At 38.9% G+C, this 21,473-nt stretch overlaps 1 protein-coding gene across 1 annotated transcript in view; it reads left to right on the top strand.

Annotated features, from left to right (window-relative positions):
- LOC126263365 (uncharacterized) overlaps positions 1-21,473 on the top strand; it is a 269,682-nt gene that overhangs the window by 152,952 nt on the left and 95,257 nt on the right. The gene's annotated exons all lie outside the window — the stretch shown is intronic.

Here is a 21,473-nt window from a genome sequence, read left to right as displayed (position 1 = left end):
TTTGCAGAAGGGTTGCACTTCTGTCACGCTGAAGGATCTCTTCAGTCGTCGTTGGTCCCGTTCTTGCAGGATCTTTTTCCGGCCCCAGCGATGTCGGAGATTTGATATTTTACCAGATTACTGATATTCACGGTACACTCGTAAAATGGTCGTATGGGATAAATCTCACTTCATCGCTACCTCAGAGATGCTGTGTCCCATCGCTCGTGCGCCGACTATAACACCATGTTCAAACTCACTGAAATCTTGCTAACTTGTCATTGTAGCAGCAGTAACCGATCTAACAACTGCGCCAGACACTTGTTGTCTTATATACACGTTGCCGACCGCAGCGCCGTATTGTGCCTGTTTACATATCTCTGTATTTGAAAACGGTTGCGTATACCAGTTTCTTTGGCACTTCAGTGTATAAGCTTTCCAGAACAAAACGCACATGGCACTATTATAGTCAATTAACCGATCTGTAAGATTTTAAAAAATACACAGGTTTTACATTTTGGTAGTACTGACAAAAATTGTACGTTAAGCAAAAGTTGTTGACGATCAAAGTTTTGATTTTTGTGCTACACTTTTGAACCACAGTGGAACATACCTCTCAAACTTTACAGAAGCTCTTCTGCGAACCCTGCAGAACTAGCACTCCTGAAAGAAAGGATATTGCGGAGACATGGCTTAGCCACAGCCTTGAGGATGTTTGTAGAATGAGATTTTCACTCTGCAGCGCAGTGTGCGCTGATATGAAACTTCCTGGCAGATTAAAACTGTGTGCCGGACCGAGACTCGAACTCGGGACCTTTGGAAGGTAGGAGACAAGCTACTGGCAGAAGTAAAGTTGTAAGGAGGGGGCGTGAGTCGTGCTTGGGTAGCTCAGTTGACAGAGCACTTGCCCTCGAAAGGCAAAGGTCCCGAGTTCAAGTTTCGGTCCGGCACACAGTTTTAATCTGCCAGGAAGTTTCATATCAGCGCACACTGCGCTACAGAGTGAAAATCTCATTCTGGAAACATCCCCAAGGCTGTGGCTAAGCCATGTCTCCGCAATATCCTTTCTTTCAGGAGTGCTATTTCTGCAGGGGTCGCAGAAGAGCTTCTGTAAAGTTTGGAAGGTAGGAGACGAGGTACTGGCAGAAGTAAAGTTGTGAGGACGGGGCGTGAGTCGTGCTTGGGTAGCTCAGTTGACAGAGCACTTGCCCTCGAAAGGCAAAGGTCCCGAGTTCAAGTTTCGGTCCGGCACACAGTTTTAATCTGCCAGGAAGTTTCATATCAGCGCACACTGCGCTGCAGAGTGAAAATCTCATTCTGGAAACATCCCCAAGGCTGTGGCTAAGCCATGTCTCCGCAATATCCTTTCTTTCAGGAGTGCTATTTCTGCAGGGGTCGCAGAAGAGCTTCTGTAAAGTTTGGAAGGTAGGAGACGAGGTACTGGCAGAAGTAAAGTTGTGAGGACGGGGCGTGAGTCGTGCTTGGGTAGCTCAGCTGGTAGAGCACTTTCCCGCGAAAGGCAAAGGTCCCGAGTTAGAGTCTCGCTCCGGCTCACAGTTTTAATCTGCCAGGAAGTTTCATATCAGCGCACACTCCTCTGCAGAGTGAAAATCTCATTTTGGAAGAAGGTGTACTGAAACTTGAAAAAAAAAAAAAAAGAAGCAAAATAGAAATACTGAACGGTCCAAGAACAAGACGTGTAATATACAGCAGCCTCAACTATGAACGCCGTGTGGTTAAGTGGTCACGGTGTTGGACTGGCAAGCGGGCGAGCCTTGTTCAAACCTCCGTAGTGCCAATTTTGTTTTCCCACTGTTCGCTGTGTTCAGACTTGTGTGCGTGTCGTGGTGTAAGGTCCGTTTGCAGCACCAAGGTGTAAGGAAGTTGTGGTGTCACCGCCAGACACCACACTTGCTAGATGGTAGCCTTTAAATCGGCCGCGGTCCGTTAGTATACGTCGGACCCGCGTGTCGCCACTATCTGTGATTGCAGACCGAGCGCCGCCACACGGCAGGTCTAGTCTAGAGAGACTCCCTAGCACTCGCCCCAGTTGTACAGCCGACTTTGCTAGCGATGGTTCACTGACTACATACGCACTCATTTGCAGAGACGACAGTTTAGCATAGCCTTCAGCTACGTCATTTGCTACGACCTAGCAAGGCGACATATTCAGTAATTCGAATGAATTCTGAACAGATAATATTGTGAATCGGGTACCGTCAAGAGCGACGTTCATCATTAATGGATTAAAGTTAAGTGTCAAACTAATTATGTCCGCTTTCTGAATTCTCATTCCTTGTCATGTTCCAGACCTCACGTCAGTATAGTCCTTCCCTCCTCACGCCAGCCTGCGTGAGCTAGAACGCGTGCATTTCGGCCTCCCCTAGTAACACGGTGTGGGCTCTTCTGCCAACACGACAGAAGGGACCTATAATGACAGTTGAATCTGCACAACTCTATTAGCAGCCGAAAGGAAGTCGCTTTCGAATGGCAACCGCCAGCGTTTGATGACAAGGCGACAAGTCAACCGAATCCTCCAGCGGAAAACACGTCTGGTGTGTCATACATGGCATTACTGACAGCACGTGTGTCATATGATAGGAATCTCTTATCGACGCACCTAATATGTACGCCTGGTAAATCAGAGAGATATGTCCCTTCGCCGATTTAGGTGTTCTTATGAATGTGAATGTGATCACTCCGAGGGGAATGATGAAATCATAATAGTTTGTCACATAAGCTGCAACAAATGAACGCAACAGTGGTGACTCTTGAATTCCTGTGTTGTAACATTGTTCATACCCTTTATTTGTTGTTTTCATTTCTGTGAGATATCTATGCGGTACCTCTTCTGCTCTTACTATTCATCACATTTACTTTCGAAGTAATCTATTCTTGCCACATGACTCATATTTTATAGGCAATGTTTAGTATGACAACTGCCAAGACTACAGAAAGAGAACAAACATTTCAATAACGGACGAACAGTTCACAATGTCGTGAAAAAAAATGGCACGAGAGAATTCTGAATAGCGCTCGTCGGCTTCACAGTCCAACACCGCGTGCACTTAAATCACGACGCCGCAGCTGTTCATTCTTGCTCAGTACTGCACTTCATAAGCTTTGACCGTTCAGTGTTTCTATTTTGCTTTTTTTTCTCAGTTCATTACAACTTCTTCGAGGGCCCTTGAGGCCCAGTGGTTCTAGGCGCTTCTGTCCGGAACCGCGCTGCTGCTACGGTCGCAGGTTCGAATCCTGCCTCGGGCATGGGTGTGTGCGATGTCTTTAGGTTAGTTAGGTTTAAGTTAGTCTAGGGGACTGATGACCTCAGATGTTAAGTCCCATAGTGCTTAGAGCCATTTGAACCATTTTTGAACAACTTCTTCCTGTTTTTATGCTTGTCTGTGTTCAGTGTTTGACGAGGTATCCACGTGGCCATCTTACCACTAAATCTGAGCGGGGTGCGATGGGGAATTTCCCTTGTAAGTAGGAAAGGCAGTGGTAGTTAACACAAATCTGTTTGTAGGGTTATGCCAATTATGATCAGTTTATAGCGTGATTAAAAATATCGTGGTTATTAATTTTTGCGTGGTAATGCTGATCAGTTTACAGGGTGACTGTCATTAGCAGGATTATATTGGATGGGGCAATGGTAGATCACTCCCACTGCCCTATGTGCCGACAATCATTGACAGATGCATGGTTCACTGCTTCTTCTAACACGCTACTGGTTACCCTCCATCAAGATGAGGCCCTATTTTGCTGCGGTAAAAGCAGCGGCTTGCAGAAAAAGTAAAGAAGAGGTAAGAACCCCATTGACTACGAAGATAACTTTATAAATAAAAGCAGTACACATATGGTGTAAAATACCTTTTATTGCAGTAAGCTTAAGAACAGTAACGAAATGTCTAGGCAGTCGTAGCGAGAATGAATATCGTAACTCCAAAATCCACCAAAAATGAACTAAAAATGTATCTATTCGAAAAAGTAGATAAAAATTCGCTTAATGCCTTCCTGAGAGACAATCTCCACTCCTTTAAAATTAACAATGTATGTGTAGACCAGAGGCTTGAGTTCAAAGAAATATTATCGACAGCAATCGAGAGATTTTTAATAAATAAATTAACAAAAGATGGAGCTGGTCCCCCGCCCCCCCCCCCTCCGCCCCTCCCCCCTCCATGGTACAGAAAACAGGTCAGAACTCGGTTGCACAAACAACGAAAAATCACGCTAAATTCAAACGAACGCAAAATCCCCAAGATCGGCGCTCTTTTACAGAAGCTCGAAAATTAACGCAGACTTCAATGTGGGATACTCATAATAGTTTCCACAACGAAACTTTGTCTCGGAAATTGGTTGAAAACCCAAAGAGATTATAGTCAAGCCTTCTCTGTGCGAAAGCAATGGAAATGCTATCGATGACAGTGCTGCGAAAGCAGAGTTATCAAACAAAGCGTTCCAAAATTCCATTATCAAAGAAGACAAAGTAAATATTCCGTAACTCGGATAAAGAACAGCTACCAACAAGAATAACTCAGAAGTAGATATTGTCGGAGTAGTGAAGCAACTTCAGTCACTTAATAAAAGCAAATCCTCCGGTCCGAATTATATAACAGTTATGTTCCTTTCGGAGTATGCTGATGCAGTAGCTCCATACTAATAATCACACACAACCGTTCGCTCTACGAAAGATCTGTTCCCAAAGACTGGAGAGCTGCACAGGTCACACCAATATTCAAGAAGGGCAATAAGAATAATCCAGTAAATTACAGGTCCATATCGTTAACGTCGATATGCAGCAGGACTTTGGGATATATACTGTGTTCGAACATTATGAATTACCTCGAAGAGAACGTGTTAATGACACATAGTCAACATGGATTAAGAAAACATCGTTCTTGTGAAACACACCTCTTCACATACACGAAGTGTTGATTGTTGTCGACAAGGGATTTCAAATTGAAACCGTATTTTTTTACCAAAATGCTTCTGACACCGTGCCTCACAAGCAGCTTGTAATCAAACTGCGTGCTTATGGAACATCGTCCCGGTTATGCGACTGGATTCATGAATTCCTGTCAGAGAGGTCACAGTTTGTAGTAATCGACGGAAACTCATCGAGTTAAACAGATGTGATTCATGACGATCCTCAAAGTAATGTTACAGGTCTTCTGCTGTTCCATATTTGTATAAACGATTTAGGAAACAATCTGAACAGATGTCTTAGATTCTTTGCAAATGATGCTGTCGTTTATCGCCTAATAAAGTCACCAGAAGATCAAAACGAATTGCAAAACGATTTAGAAAACATATCTGTATGGTGCGAAAATTCGCAGTTGATCCTAAATAATGACAAGTGTGAGGTCATCCACATGAGCGCTAAAAGGAATCCGTTAAACTTCGGTTACACGATGAATCTAAAGGCCGTAAATTCAATTAAATATTTAGTAATTACAATTACGAGCAACTTATTGAAAAGAACACTTAGTAAATGTTGTGGAGAAGGCGAACCAAAGACTGAATTTTATTGGCAGAACACTTAAAAGATGCAACAGATCTGCTAAAGAGATTGCCTACGCGACACTTGTCCGTCCTCTTTTGGATTACTGCTATGCAGTGTGGGATCCTTACCAGTAGGATTAATAGAGTACATTGAGGAAGTTCAAAGAAGGGCAGCAAATTTTGTATTTTCGAGAAATAGGGGAGAGAGTTTCATAGATGTGGTACAGGATTTGGGGTGGAAATCGTTAAAAGATAGTCGTTTTTCCTTGCGACGTGATCTTCTCACGAAATTTCAGTCGCTGACTTTCTCCTCCGAATGAGAAAATGTTTCGTTGACGCCGAGCTGCATAGAAAGAAACAATCATCATAATAAAATAAGGTAAATCGTAGCTCGCTTGGGAAGATACAGGTGTTCGTTTTTTCCCCGTGCACTGTTCAAGAGTGGAATAATAGAGAATTATTGTGAAGGTTGTTCTATGAACCCTCTACCATTCACTTAACTAAGTTTTGCAGAGTAGCCATGTAGACGTAGATGTACTAACGGCAATGATAGCCTGAAACTGGTAATGCTGTTACATTAAAATAACTTCACGTCAAAACTGAATCAGTGTGCTGCATCCCCCCCTCCCCACCGAAAACTGTGTCAACTTCCCTGAAACTGAACCAACTTGCCGTGAAACTGTAACAGCGTGCTCCCAAAAACAGTATCAGATTACCCCACAACTGTAACAACTTACCCTCAACTGTAACATTTTCCTCCCCTTGAAACGTCATCAGTTTGCCCCTCACCTGTAAAAGTTTGACCAACAACTTTAACTACTTGTCCCCTGGAACTGTATCAACATGCCCCTGCCCTGAAACCTGTATCAACTTTTCCGCAAAACTGTATCAACTTGCACCGAAACTATATCAATTTGCCGTTAAACTGTATCGACACGGCCTCAGAACTGCATGAACTCGTCCTCCAGAACTATGTCAGCTTGCTTCCAAAAATTGTATTGACTTGCCCCCAAAACTACATGAGCTCGTACCCAACTTTTCCCGCAACTGCATCAACGTGCACTGAAACAGTATCCATTTTGTTCCAAAACTGACCATCATGGCCCTATCCAATGTATCTGGTGGGGATAACGGCGGCAAGGGTTACAGTTTCAGGGTAACTGGGCGCAATCTTTGGGCAAGTCGATGCAGTTTTGGGGCAGGTTGATATATTATTGTGGCAAGTTGTTTTATTGTAATGCCATTACCAGTTTTGATTTATCAAACACATCTTTAGATGACTACACTAGTTTACTGTAGGTTTTTCTGTCTTAAACTTACGGTAATTAAAAGGAGTTTTACTCCAGATGTGTATTGCGTTTATTTATAAAGCATCTTCTGTAGTCATTGGTATTCTTGCCTCTTATTCAGTTATTCTGTAAATCAATGTTTTTTCTACTGCAAAGCAGGGACTTACGTTGCTGTGCTGTAATCAGCAGTGTGAAAGCAGAAGCACTGAAAAGGCAATTAATTTTAAGCACGTAGGGTAATGGCACTTATGCTGTAAACTATCACTGCCCCACCCACTAGAATGCTGCTAATGGCTGCCACCATGCAAATTAATCATCGTTGCCCGAGACATTAGTATCCACGGGAGCAAGAGCACTTACCCACAAGTTTGCTGTAACTTGGTGATGTAATTATTGGAAGTGGTGAGAACTATTTGGGACTATTCGGAACTCGCTAACTGATGTAAAGGGACACCGTGCTAGGACGTGTACATATGCTTATCCAGAGTAATGGTAGTCACCCTACATATTGACCATCGTTTCCACAACCCTAAAAGCTGATTTGTGTCAATGATAACTGTTTTGCCTGCTTAGCACTATCAGCAAAAGATGACAAACGTTTTGTACTGTAAGATAAAATTAGTATCCTAGCGTGAAGTTGCTATAGCATATCGCTATTTCATCCATGTGTTATGTACTTACCAATGTGTGATAGCAAAAGACGACAACGTTTTGAACTGTTAAATGAAGCTAATACCCTATCTTGGGTCACTAAATGTTTGACTGATTTCAATATCTGCTTAAGAGGCAAATTGTTTCAATGTCTGTTTTAAATAAGAGGTTTAGAGATGAGAATAACATTGTTTACTAGAGCGACCAGACAAAATTCATAAGAATTGTAGTAAACCAGCCACTGATACGATTGTACTAAAAGAAAAGAAAAAAATATATTCGTCACAGACTAACAAACAATTGTGGATAAGGGTAAAAAACCGCCGTAGGTGTTGACTTTAGAAATTTGTTATATTTGACATTGCTGTCGCTATTCCATAACGGAGAAACTATGAGAAAAGAAATCCAAAACTAATGAAATTATATTTTCTCTACATTACTGAGAATTTGTGATAAGTAGTGTCTCTATTGTACCTGAGTTAAGCGATCACTGTTTGACATATTACTCCTAGTTTCCGAACACATATAAAAGCTAGTAATTTCAGTTAACAGGTAAGCAGGAAATCTTAAAAAATTTTAGGGCGTTCCAGAAATATTGTACAAGACAGTAGACATTCCTGAAGCCAAATTTCTTCCGACAGATATTCGAATAACTGTGCCTGTACGGAAGGAACTTTAGCTGTCGTATTTACAGGAATAATCAGGAGACAAAAATACAGTATCTTTTTTGTTAATGTCTGGTTCTTGTCTATGAAGTGATGTATCTGAAATGAAACTGACCTACTCACTGAATCGGCTCGTACTTTTAAAGGATACTACGAATATAATTACCCCTGCTACAGCTTTAAAAGCACTTTCTATAAATTTAGTTAGACTAATATGACATAAAATGAAAAAAGGAACACCTCTCTTAGCACAAAACAATGAAACATATAGGTATCTTGGTCAACTTTACATTAGATGCTGAAATTCACAACAGCAGACAATAGGGTAGAAAAATGGTTAAGGATATTTTAAGGTGCCCTCCTTACTGGAAAAAAATAGAGAATGTGAAATTATAAGTATTTTTTGTGTTCTAGTCAGTAGGAGTTGATCAGCTCTGCAAAGTCTTGAAGGAAGTTACAAAGTAGATTCAAAATAACGTTCAGGTAACAAGAGTTAAAAAAACAAACTATGTGATTGATGGGTTTCATTATATCCATGACTACAGTCTCGATGATTAACGACTAAAAAGCAAGAAAATTTAAGTTTGATATTTACTCAGTGACCAAGTAGGTTTTTAAATGGCTGGTTCTGAATAAAGAATGAACATTCAGCCGAAATGTTTAAACTTTAACGCCGAAAATATTTAAATATTTTAGGAAAAAGGACCTACTACCGTTCTTACGATTCACTATAGCATACTCGCTGGAATGCATGATACTGAACAGGAGTTCGTAGCACTGAAGACATCGGTTGATATGAGAGTATCGACAAGTCTTGGCTTTCCCTCCTGCTCTTACTGAATGTGAGAAACGTAGTGCGTAAATAAATAACCTTACTTTTAAAACGCTCTTCATTCTTGGTCTTTGTAACAGGGAAACGGTTCGAAGCGAAGACAAAGTGTCTCTCCCTTAAGTGTAACCATATGCGCTCGTAATTTTCAGCTTGTTTCGAATGGAAATTCAGATGGCTGAGAGAGAGAGAAAAAAAATTGTAGACGTTCTGTGTTTTGTTGACGGCATATCCCAAGAACGTTACGAGAACTCCATAAGAGTACACTAGAATAAACGTGTAATAGAAAAGTATGGCATCTTTCGAAAAAAAATGGAAAGTCACATAGTCGAAAGAAATTATTCTGTGTGACAGATACAGAACGACAACAAGAAACGAATAAGCCGAGGTAAGTGACGAACTGCGACTTAATCATTTCGTGATCCGAACGTGAACAAATGCCTGGTGCAGTTTTGGAACGTTGTGAGAAAGCGAATGAATCGGGATACAGAGTTCCTTGCCCTAAATTCTCTGCTGTTTCTCTACCTATTGACTCTCAATTTGAACAGACAGAGATTCTGAAATTAGGTACCGTATTGTAAGGCGTACCTAGGACCTGATATAGGCTCAGATCACAATGTAATAGTGATGAAGAGTAGGCCTAAGTTTAAGAGGTTACTCAAGTAAAATCTATATGCAGAGAAATGGGTTACGGAAGTACCAAGGAATGGCGAGATACGCTTGACGTTCTCTAAGGCTACAGATAGAGCAATAAGGAATCGCCCAGTAGGCAGTACTGTTAAAGAGGAATGGACATCTCTAATAAGAGCAATCATAGAAGTTTGAAAGAAAAACATTGGTACAAAGAAGGTAACTGCGAAGAAACCATGGGTAACAGAAGAATTATTTCATTTGGTCGATGAAAGAAGGAAGTACAAAAATGTTCAGGGAAATTCAGGAATACAGAAATACAAGTCGCTGAGGAATTAAATAAATAGGTAGTGCAGGGAAGCTAAGACGGAATGGCTGCATGAAAAATGTGAAAAAATCGAAAAAGAAATGATTGTCGGAAGGATTGACTCAGCATACAGGAAACTCAAAACAACCTTCGATTAAACAAAACGCAAGGGTGGTACCATTAAGAGTGCAACGGGAATTCCGCTGTTAAATGCAGAGGAGAGAGCGGATACGTGGAAAGAGTACATTGAAGATCTCTGTGAGGGGGAAGATTTGTCTGCTGTAGTAGAATAAGAAACAGGAGCCGATTTAGAGGAGACAGGGATCCAGTATTAGGATCAGAATTTAAGAAAACTTTGGAGGACTTAAGAACAAATAAGGCAGAAGGGATAGACAACATTCCATGAGACTTCTAAAGTCACTGGGGGAAGTGGCAACAAAACGACTATTCACATTGGTGTGTAGAATGTATGAGTCTGGCGACATACCATCTCACATATCATCCACGCAATTCCGAAGACTGCGAGAGCTGACACGTACGGGAATTATCGCACAATCAGCTTAACAGCTCATGCAGCCAAGTTCCTGACAAGAATAATATGCAGAAGAATGGAAAATAAAATTCACGATGTGTTAGATGACGATCAGTTTGGCTTCAGGAAAGGTAAAGGCACCAGAGAGGCAATTCTGACGTTGCGGTTGATAATGGAAGCAAGACTAAAGTAAAATCAAGACACGTTCATAGGATTTGTCAACAATGTAAAATGGTGCAAGATGTTCGAAATTCTATGAAAAATAGGGATAAGCTATAGGGAGAGAAGGGTAAAATATGTACAAGAGCCAAGAGGGAATAATAAGATCGGACGACCAAGAACAGAGTGCTCGGATAAAAAAGTGTGTAAGACGAGGATGTAGTCTTTCGCCCCTACTGTTCAATCTGTACAACGAAGAAGCAGTGATGGAAATAAAAGAAAGGTTCAAAAGTGAAATTACAATTCAAGGTGAAAGAATATAAATGATAAGATTCGCTGAGGACGATGCTATTCTGAGTGAAAGTGAAGAAGAATTACATGATCTGCTGACTGGAATGAACAGTCTAATGAGTACGGAATATGGACTGAGAATAAATCGAAGAAAGATGAAAGTAATGAGAAGTAGAAGAAATGAGAACAGCGAGAAGCTTAACATCAGGATTGATGTTCACGAAGTAGATGAAGTTAAGGAATTCTGCTACCTACGCAGCAAAATAACCAATGACAGACGGAGCAAGGAGGACATCAAAAGCAGAGTAGTACTGGCAAGAAGGGCATTCCTGGCCAAGAGAAGTCTACTAGTATCAAACATGGGCCTTAATTTGAGGAAGAAATTTCTGAGAATATATGTTTGGAGCTAAGCATTGTACGATAGTGAAACATGGACTGTGGGAAAACCGAAACAGATTATTGATGCATTTGAGATGTGGTACTAAGGCGAATGTTGAAAATTGAGTGGACTGATAAGGTAAGGAATGAGGAGGTTATTCGCAGAATTGGAGAGGAAAGGAATATGTTGAAAACACTGACAAGGAGAAGGGACAGGATGATAGGACATCTGTTAAGACATCAGGGAATGACTTCCATGGTACTAGACGGAGCCGAAGAGAGCAAAAACTGTAGAGGAAGACAGAGATTGGAAAACATCCAGCAAATAGTTGAGGACATAGGTTGTAAGTGCTACTCTGAGATGAAGAGGTTGGCACAGGAAAGAAATTCGTGGCGAGCGCATGAAACTAGTCAGAAGACTGATGACTCAAAATGAAAAGTACATGAACCACGTTGTCATTACAGATACATTACATCCTAAATAGCACACCAATGATCTCTGGGTCTATTGCACATCAAAGGCACTCAAAGCAATAACTCTTTTGTTTGTTAAGAATTCTTTACTTAACAGTCAGTACAATAGATTAGAAAAGAATGTACATATTTTCTCTCACTTCAACGGAGAGACTATAGAGGACCACAGAAGAGCACAAATTTTGAAGAAGGTACTACTCTGCTTTAAGAGAAATTTGTTGTTCTCTGGTATAGAATTCAAAGAAAACGGGTCTTATGCTTCAGACAAGTAAATCTTCGTGGAACATTGTGGGAAACATCCAAGAGATTGAAATGTTAAAGAATGTGAAAATAATAATAGTCACAACGAAAAGTCGTGGTCATACGACTGTTAGAAGAAACTGAGTCTTCCCTGATGCCTGGTTTTTCTCTCGGCAATGTAGTCCTTTTCCAGTACTAGGACACTTTTAGTCTGATCGTTAACAATTCTTCCTGTGAACAGTTTCTCTTCCTCTTGAGCCAGTTCTCTAGCTGGAACTCTCTCTGACACCTCTTGATCCCCTAAATAAATTTCTGTTTACTCTGAGTCCTTAATTTACTTTCACAGACGTTTAACTTTCTTAGTCTCTTGACATACGTATGTCCCTCTAAGATCTCTGAACAAAACTGTCGAATTTTTCGTTCACTCTCCACTGGAACCCGCTCTATCGAGCGAGGTGGCGCAGTAGTAACACACGGGACTAATATTCGGGAGGACAGCAGTTCAAATGTCCGTCCGAAAATTCAGCTTTATGTTTCCATGATTTCTCTAAATCGCTCAAGACGACTGCCGGTTGGTTCCTTCGAAAGACCACGATCTATTTCCTTCCACAAATCGAGCTTGTGCTTCATTTGTAATGACTTTGTCACGAACAGGATGTAAGCCCCAATCTTCCTTTTCTTTAAGAAACCATTCTCTTCAGGTTACCGTCAACTATACTTCTTTCTCCTCATATCTTACACTTCTTCTACTAGATTTTAAATTGATTTTCAAATCAATGTGTAAGCCCCAATCTTCCTTTTCTTTAAGAAACCATTCTCTTCAGGTTACCGTCAACTATACTTCTTTCTCCTCATATCTTACACTTCTTCTACTAGATTTTAAATTGATTTTCAAATGCCTATTTGAGTGATCTTTATACTTTCTTGACCTCAAAGCTTCTGTAAGTATAATATTCCTTATTTCTTTTCCTTATCTAGTTCTGCCTTTGGCCAGACATTTCACTGTATGGAGAACTGGGTCAATTATCACACTGTTGTCTAGAGTTGTCTGTTTTTTCATAGTCTAGTTTCCACTTTGCAGGTCTCAAGTCGATTGTAGGGCAGCTCCAGCTACTGATTCTCAGTTGGGATGATTTTTTTATCTACCTTAACAGATTTCTTATCTACAAAATAAAAATTTTCCTTATCTTGTTTATTTGATCATAATCAGTTCACAACTCTTAGGATGCATTTTTAATATGTTCAGATTTTATAAAGAACATTCCACTACTATTTGCTTGTATTTGATAAAATGTTCATTCATTGCCTATACTGGAATGTCAAGTGAACACTTTCTCAAGAAGTGCTTGGAGTGCGTAATTTAATCACATTTATTTTTGATAACATGTTCTGATACCAGTGAAAGTGCGAAATGAAAGTTGGCTTTTAGTGCTAAAACGGGAATTTTTCTGTCTTGAGTTTGCTCGTAGACATCAGCTTTAATCGCCGTGAACAAAATGAGTGTTTCTCGTCTCCTACCGTGTTCCTATATACGTAGGATGCGCACGATATCTCCCGCTCTGATTTTATGAATTTAGTGTTCGTGAGAAACTGAAAAGAAACGTACGCAGGTAGCTTTGTTCCAGTGTCGGCTTAGACGTCGCATTAAAGAAATTTAAATGTCTGCTCCTGTTAACAACACTAAAGTCGACCACCATAACGAAGCTCCCCTGCGTGCTGTGTGCCTGGCACCTTTAAACATGCCAAACACAACACACTGCCAGTACTGTTAGTAATCAATTAATAACTAAAGAAATAGTCCCAGTGTCTCTTCGATTGTAATATATGTTTTGTTGAACATGAATTGAATACTCTTTTGGTAAAGATGCGGTAGTTCTGACAGGAACAAAACAGCACATTCCAGTTTACAGCCAAGATCAGATGTACAGAAACGTACTTTAGCTCGAAGAATTGCTCCAGTACTCACTATTGTGTCAATCCTGAAAATAAACGAGAACGAGGAACCTCGATCCCCAATAAGTGTTCCAAAAACACATGAAACATCAAAGCTGCTGTTCCAGGTTAGTTTTAAAGTAATAACTTTATCGGTGGGAATTCAGCTCATCAACTTTCATCTTGCAATGTAGTTCGAGTATCAAGAATCTATATTTTGTAATAATATGATCCCTTGCTCTTTGCAAATAGCTACTCGTAACAACTCTACATCTACATCTACATTTATACTCCGCAAGCCACCCAACGGTGTGTGGCGGAGAGCACTTTACGTGCCACTGTCATTACCTCCCTTTCCTGTTCCAGTCGCGTATGGTTCGCGGGAAGAACGACTGTCTAAAAGCCTCCGTGTGCGCTCTAATCTCCCTAATTTTACATTCGTGATCTCCTCTGGAGGTATAAGTAGGGGGAAGCAATATATTCGATACCTCATCCAGAAACGCATCCTCTCGAAACCTGGCGAGCAAGCTACACCGCGATGCAGAGCGTCTCTCTTGCAGAGTCTGCCACTTGAGTTCATTAAACATCTCCGTAACGCTATCACGGTTACCAAATAACCCTGTGATGAAACGCGCCGCTCTTCTTTGGATCTTCTCTATCTCCTCCGTCAACCAGATCTGGTACGGATCCCACACTGATGAGCAATACTCAAGTATAGATCGAACGAGTGTTTTGTAAGCCACCTCCTTTGTTGATGGACTACATTTTCTAAGCACTCTCCCAATGAATCTCAACCTGGTACCCGCCTTACCAACAATTAATTTTATATGATCATTCCACTTCAAATCGTTCCGCACGCATACTCCCAGATATTTTACAGAAGTAACTGCTACCAGTGTTTGTTCCGCTATCATATAATCATACAATAAAGGATCCTTCTTTCTATGTATTCGCAATACATTACATTTGTCTATGTTAAGGGACAGTTGCCACTCCCTGCACCAAGTGCCTATCCGCTGCAGATCTTCCTGCATTTCGCTACAATTTTCTAATGCTGCAACTTCTCTGTATACTACAGCATCATCCGCGAAAAGCCGCATGGAACTTCCGACACTATCTACTAGGTCATTTATATATATTGTGTAAAGCAATGGTCCCATAACACTCCCCTGTGGCACGCCAGAGGTTACTTTAACGTCTGTAGACGTCTCTCCATTGATAACAACATGCTGTGTTCTGTTTGCTAAAAACTTTTCAATCCAGCCACACAGCTGGTCTGATATTCCGTAGGCTCTTACTTTGTTTATCAGGCGACAGTGCGGAACTGTATCGAACGCCTTCCGGAAGTCAAGAAAAATAGCATCTACCTGGGAGCCTGTATCTAATATTTTCTGGGTCTCATGAACAAATAACGCGAGTTGGGTCTCACACGATCGCTGTTTCCGGAATCCATGTTGATTCCTACATAGTAGATTCTGGGTTTCCAAAAACGACATGATACTCGAGCAAAAAACATGTTCTAAAATTCTACAACAGATCGACGTCAGAGATATAGGTCTATAGTTTTGCGCATCTGCTCGACGACCCTTCTTGAAGACTGGGACTACCTGTGCTCTTTTCCAATCATTTGGAACCCTCCGTTCCTCTAGAGACTTGCGGTACACGGCTGTTAGAAGGGGGGCAAGTTCTTTCGCGTACTCTGTGTAGAATCGAATTGGTATCCCGTCAGGTCCAGTGGACTTTCCTCTGTTGAGTGATTCCAGTTGCTTTTCTATTCCTTGGACACTTATTTCGATGTCAGCCATTTTTTCGTTTGTGCGAGGATTTAGAGAAGGAACTGCAGTGCGGTCTTCCTCTGTGAAACAGCTTTGGAAAAAGGTGTTGGTTGGCAAATATGAAAGTTGTAAATCGCGTTCTTAGCTATGCCGCAACTTCAATAAACTAGTTATTGGCAAAATTCCTCAATCAGTCCTATTTCTGAGATAGGCTCTTGCTACACAGCAACACCCAGTTTTATTAGTAATTGAAGACTCAGTACGCCCAAGGAACATTTAATGAAATATTTCACTTGTAAGCAATGTTCCCCCAGTATTTACGTTGTGATTACTGTTTACATATTATAATAGTGAGGTAATAAATATAACTAATCCCTGAATTAATTTCAGCGAGAGTAATTTAAATATCGTAAAAATCTGTTTATTTTAGTCAAACAAGAAAAATAAAGCTCCATATTTGTGCGTTCTTGTATTATTAATGCAATTCTAGATGGCAAATACCGCATTTAGATTTATATACTAAAAGTCAGGATCGCACGAAACGCCAAAAGCAGTTCACTTTAAATAATAATCATCAGATCTATACGAAGGTCAAGTATATGTTACTTTTTTCACATTCATCAGTCTGAATACGAAATATATTAACGAAAACGGATCTGAACTCATTCACATGAACTAAGTCCTGACATTACAATTAAAATGCCAAAGACAAAATTGCGTATTTCACCGCATATTCATTTCCGGGTACAAAAATTTGATATTCCATTTATTATGTCCTTTGAGGTATTCTTTTCATGGTCATGTCAGACCCATCTCATGGTAGCTTTTGTGTTGATGACTATGTAATCAAGTGGCTGCTACTTGCCGAGAGTATCGCACTTTCGTAGGCCTTTGTCGACATGAAAGCTAGTCGCTTGACTTGGCAGAGAAAAAAATTATACATGTTAGTACTTTTTCTCGTCATCTGACACTCAGATTCTTGAAGTTGTACGATATTATTATTAAAAAGATGACGTAAGTGTTGCCTTTATAGCTGTAAATGTAATTCCCCACCGTACCCAAATGTCAGCAGAGTTAGCGATGTAACCGGACCATCACAACCACTAGATTGTCATATGGCCACTAAAATTGTTTCTTAGACTCAACGAAAAAGCTAATTTTCATTCTTATTAGCAACATAATAATGTTATAAATAACAAAAAACTTGATTTCTTCATAATATTAATTTTCCTTTAAAGCAGGTAAGCGAAAAGGGCAGACAGATTATATCATTGGTTAGATAGACCTTTCATCAATAAAAACACTACAGATGAGACAGGATGCCTCAAATTCATACTCCAAAACATCAGGAGTAATAAAACTTGATTCACATACACTATGTTACGTTGATTGTGTCATACAATACTTCCTTTTTACGTGAGATACTACCAAACTTTACATTAGGTAGCACTTATTCATTCCTGATTACCACACATACACGTTTATAACTTTAATAAAATTACAGGTCATATAGTAATTTACAGTATCGAAACAATGTATCCATCACATTAGCTTTTCGTACTTGTTTCTTCATAAAAAATTTTAATAACTGCATTATTAAATCTTCTACTTACCAAGATCACTAAGTTCATTTTTAACTTGCATATTACCTCTTACACTTTTACTTTACTAAGACAAACGTATGTGTAGTGGAATGCCTCTCAGGCCTCCTCATATTGTTTAAATAATGTCATTTTTAACATTAGAATTATAGGCCAAAGCTTTATCAGCGTATTTTCTTAATTCTTTTGAAAATCAGACCTCTGGGCTCTTCCCCTCTTATTTTTTCTGTTTTATTTATTTATTATTTTAGTTATCTGGTAAAATGACTATTTATGTATTTCTGAAAATCTAGAATTTTGTTTTCGTCAGTTTTCATCTGTTTTAGTGATATTGAGTCTGCCTTATTATAATTCTATCGACAGCTATGCATTTCTTCATAATTTCTTAATTTATGCCAATCTCTCATACATTGATTATCCCTTTTGTTAGTTAAATCTTCTACCGATTGTTCTCTTTCTCACACTGCTTCATGACCCTATTAGTAATAGCACTGTTCTCTGTTTTATTTATTTATTATTTTAGTGATCTGATAAAATGACTATTTCTGTATTGCTGACAATCTAGAATTTTGTTTTCGTCAGTTTTCATCTGTTTTAGTAATATTGAGCCTGCCTTATTATAATTATATTGACAGTTATGTCATTTCTTCATAATTTCTTAATTTATGCCAATCTCTCATACATTGATTATCCCTTTTGTTAGTTAAATCTTCTAGCAGCTGTTCTCTTTCTCACACTGCTTCATGACCCTAACAATAATACCACTGTTTTTATATTATGTAAGCCTAATGTGTATCAACGATTTTTTTCCCTTCTTGTACCAGCTTGTACTGTTTCACGAATGTAACCTGTCTTGCGACATAAAATTTGTTTTTGAAGGTCGCATGTCACTGCTTATCACATGGATTGAACAAAAACCTTTGACAGATTTTCATGGATCAAGACCCATTTATAGCCAAAGCTTCACCTATAGAAGCAGAAGATTTTATTGGCTAGTCGTGCAACAGTATATTGAATACAAAATTTGGCAGCATGAAACACCAAGAGTTCGAATATCGGTAAAAATGGATATTTGCTGTCCAGTGGTAAAGTTCAAGGAAAATTTATTTCATTTAAAAGCACCAGTTCTGTGCGAAACTAGGTTTTGGGCAGTCGTTGTAACAAAGAGTACATATAATGAGTGAAAATTAGCGTGCGTCACGAAATGAGGGTAACTGTATCCAGTTCCACTTCAAGATCTGAGAAACTGTGCAGTGAATAACAAGCTTATCTACCCCATTAATCATATCAACGATAAATCTGCAAATAAAGTGTTTGTAGATTCAAAATATAAGTTTACTTTATTATTATAATTTTAAACTAAATGAGTGGATACAAGCAGTAGTTTGAAATTAAATAATAATAATAGAGAAGCATAGAAGGAAATGAGATACTGAAAAATAGGGTAAGAATGAGGCTAACAGTAAGTGCAAGTTTTCTTCGTCAGCAACTATGTTCAATAGGGAAAGAGAACAATAACAATAATAATAATAATAAACTTCCTCTTCTTATTCTGCCACTCCAGGATTAGGCCTCGGGTCTGTTCTGGTCTCACCACCTCATCCTCGCTCTTCTGCACCTCTCTTGCCCCATGGTTCTTAATCCATTGGTAGTTTAAGAAGTCTTTATGGTGACATACAAAGTACACGTTCTCTCCATTTTTCTTTGTATCACATTGCCTTTTGGGGTCATGGTTGGAACCCTTGTTCATCCTGTATTCCTTCTTTTTTGATTTTGTCTTCCCTAGTGCAGACTTTCATAGATTATAGAAATTTCATTTCTGAAGCTTCTATTTGTCATAAATCTTTATTTCTCAGCGTCCAACATTCTGCCCCATATAATAATGTAGTAACTGCCACGACTTTATAAAATGTAAGTTGTGTTTCTTTCCGTATTTTACCCTTAAGTGTTGTCCTTATTGTGCCACATATACACTGTAGAGTATTACCTTTTTTTTTTGTATATTCAAATCTTCATCATATGATATTGACATGCTAAATACTTAAAATGGGCTATCTGTTTATTATTGACGACTATTTCAGTTCGTACTAGGTGGATACATAAGAAGGACATGGTTTTAATTTTATTTATGGATACAGTCAAACTGGTGGCTTGCACTTGTCTCATTTAGTATATGTAATACCATCTGCGATTTATCTTCGCTGTCTTGTAGGTAACACGATTATCTGTGAAAAACAACGGGTAAATATATTTATTCTTCCCAATATTTATGACTGATGGTGTTTTACCTCTTTTTCATTTTCTGATCATGTCATCTATATAGATATTGAAGCTACATCCTTGTTTTATTCCTTGATCTGTTAGTACGTCAGGTATTACTCACCCATGTCAGTTCTAATTCTGGATTTCATATCGAGGCTTTTTGAGACTTTTATCACATGTTTAGAGATTTTTCTTTTTTCCATAATTACCCATGGCTTTTCTCTACGAATTACTGCCAAATGCTTTTTCAGAATCCACAAACGCAAGGTGACTTTCCATATAAAATCCTCATCTATTTTGAATTATCCGTCTCAGTGCAAAAACATCATCTATGCATGATCTTCCCTTTCGGAAACTTCTTGTTCGTCCTTTAAAATTACATCCGAAATATTTTGCAACCTTTTATTTATTATTTTGCTGCGAATTTTGTAAGCAATATCCAGAATACTTATCCCACTGTAGGTAGATATGTTACTTTTTTGCCTTTCTTATATATTGAAATGACCTTCGCTATTTTCCATTCTTCCGGTATCTCGTATGTTACCCAGCACAGTTTAAAGAGACGCAGCATTCTTAATTTTAAGAGATTTCCTCCGTGTAATCAATTCGGTATTTATTACTTGTAGTCCTGGTGATTTTAGTTTTTCATTTTTTAAACTTTCTTCAATTCTGTCAGTCGAATACAGCCTATTCTTTGTAGTTTTTCTTTTGTATCGGCTTTGATTTCTCGATTGTACAACATTCCTTTATAATGTGTAATCCAGTCAGATGTTTGTATTATGTTTAGATTTACGGTACCTCTTTCTTCTGTGTTGTTTCATTAATCTGTACGCTGTTTCATGTCTCCCAAGGATATCACGTTCAACTTGTTGATAAACGCGTTCCACGGTGTGCTGATCTTACTACAGATTTTGCTTCATTTCCTTTTCGACGGAATTGCTCTTTAGCTTCTAACGATTTCTTCCATAAGTATTCTTTATATATTTTCTGTTTATTGTTTACAGCTTCTGCTATCTCTTTGTTCCATATTTTTAAAACCTGTTTTCTGATTGGTCCTATGTTTTTCACCTAGCACTTCACCTGGTATGAGTTTTAAAGCATTTATAATATTAGATCATTCTTCGTTGAGTAGTTGCGTCAGTCTGTTCTGATGCAGATTTCTTATGCTCTCTTCTTGCAACAGGTGTACCTTAAATCTTTTGTTTAAATTGTTTTCATCTTTATTTTCATTTTTTATTGATTGGAATTTTGATTTTACAAGAAAGTGGTATATATTGTTTTACACCCATAACTTGAGTGTCTATTGTCCTTGGAGCTAACGTTTGATTAATTATTACATAATTTATGAGTGAACAGAAACCTCTTGCAGACCATGTAGATTTGTGAAAGTCTTTCTGCTTGAAGGAGGTGTTTGTTACCTTCAGTTTGTTTAATTTTTTAAATTCCTTCATTTTATTTCATTCTAATTTTACGTATCTTCCCTGTTAGTATCAGTTAAACTGTGAATTGGCACATGTTCAGTTATAGCATTCAAATCTCCTGTTAAAATTACATTGTCCCTATGTTTGCTTTAATTTTTTCTGAAGTTCTTCATAATAAAGGTCTGTTTCTTCCTTCTTCCCTTCCTCTATTAATCTTAGAAGTCCTCTGGCGAATTTTAATCTTACTGTTAAGAGGCTTTCATTTACTAAAGAAAATCTCGCAGTTTATCCCTCCATTTACTGTCTATAGAAACTGCTACTCCACAACATGCTCTTGTTGTTTTGTGTCACTCCACTGTAAAGCATGGCAGTCTTGCAGCTCTTTTCTGCCTTTAAGCTACTTCTTTGTTTCTGTGATCACGACGATATTTATTTATATTCTTTGAGAATTCCTGTTAGTTCGGTTTCATTAGATCCCAAACCCAGTACATTCCATGTGGCCATATTTATTACACCCGTTAATCCTTTTTTCATGACTTTATCTGTACCAGGTCTT

Source organism: Schistocerca nitens, chromosome 6 (assembly GCF_023898315.1).
Source record: "Schistocerca nitens isolate TAMUIC-IGC-003100 chromosome 6, iqSchNite1.1, whole genome shotgun sequence".
Lineage (NCBI taxonomy): Eukaryota > Metazoa > Arthropoda > Insecta > Orthoptera > Acrididae > Schistocerca > Schistocerca nitens.
Note: the sequence above shows the minus strand (reverse complement) of the source record. Positions and strands in the feature narration are given on the sequence as shown.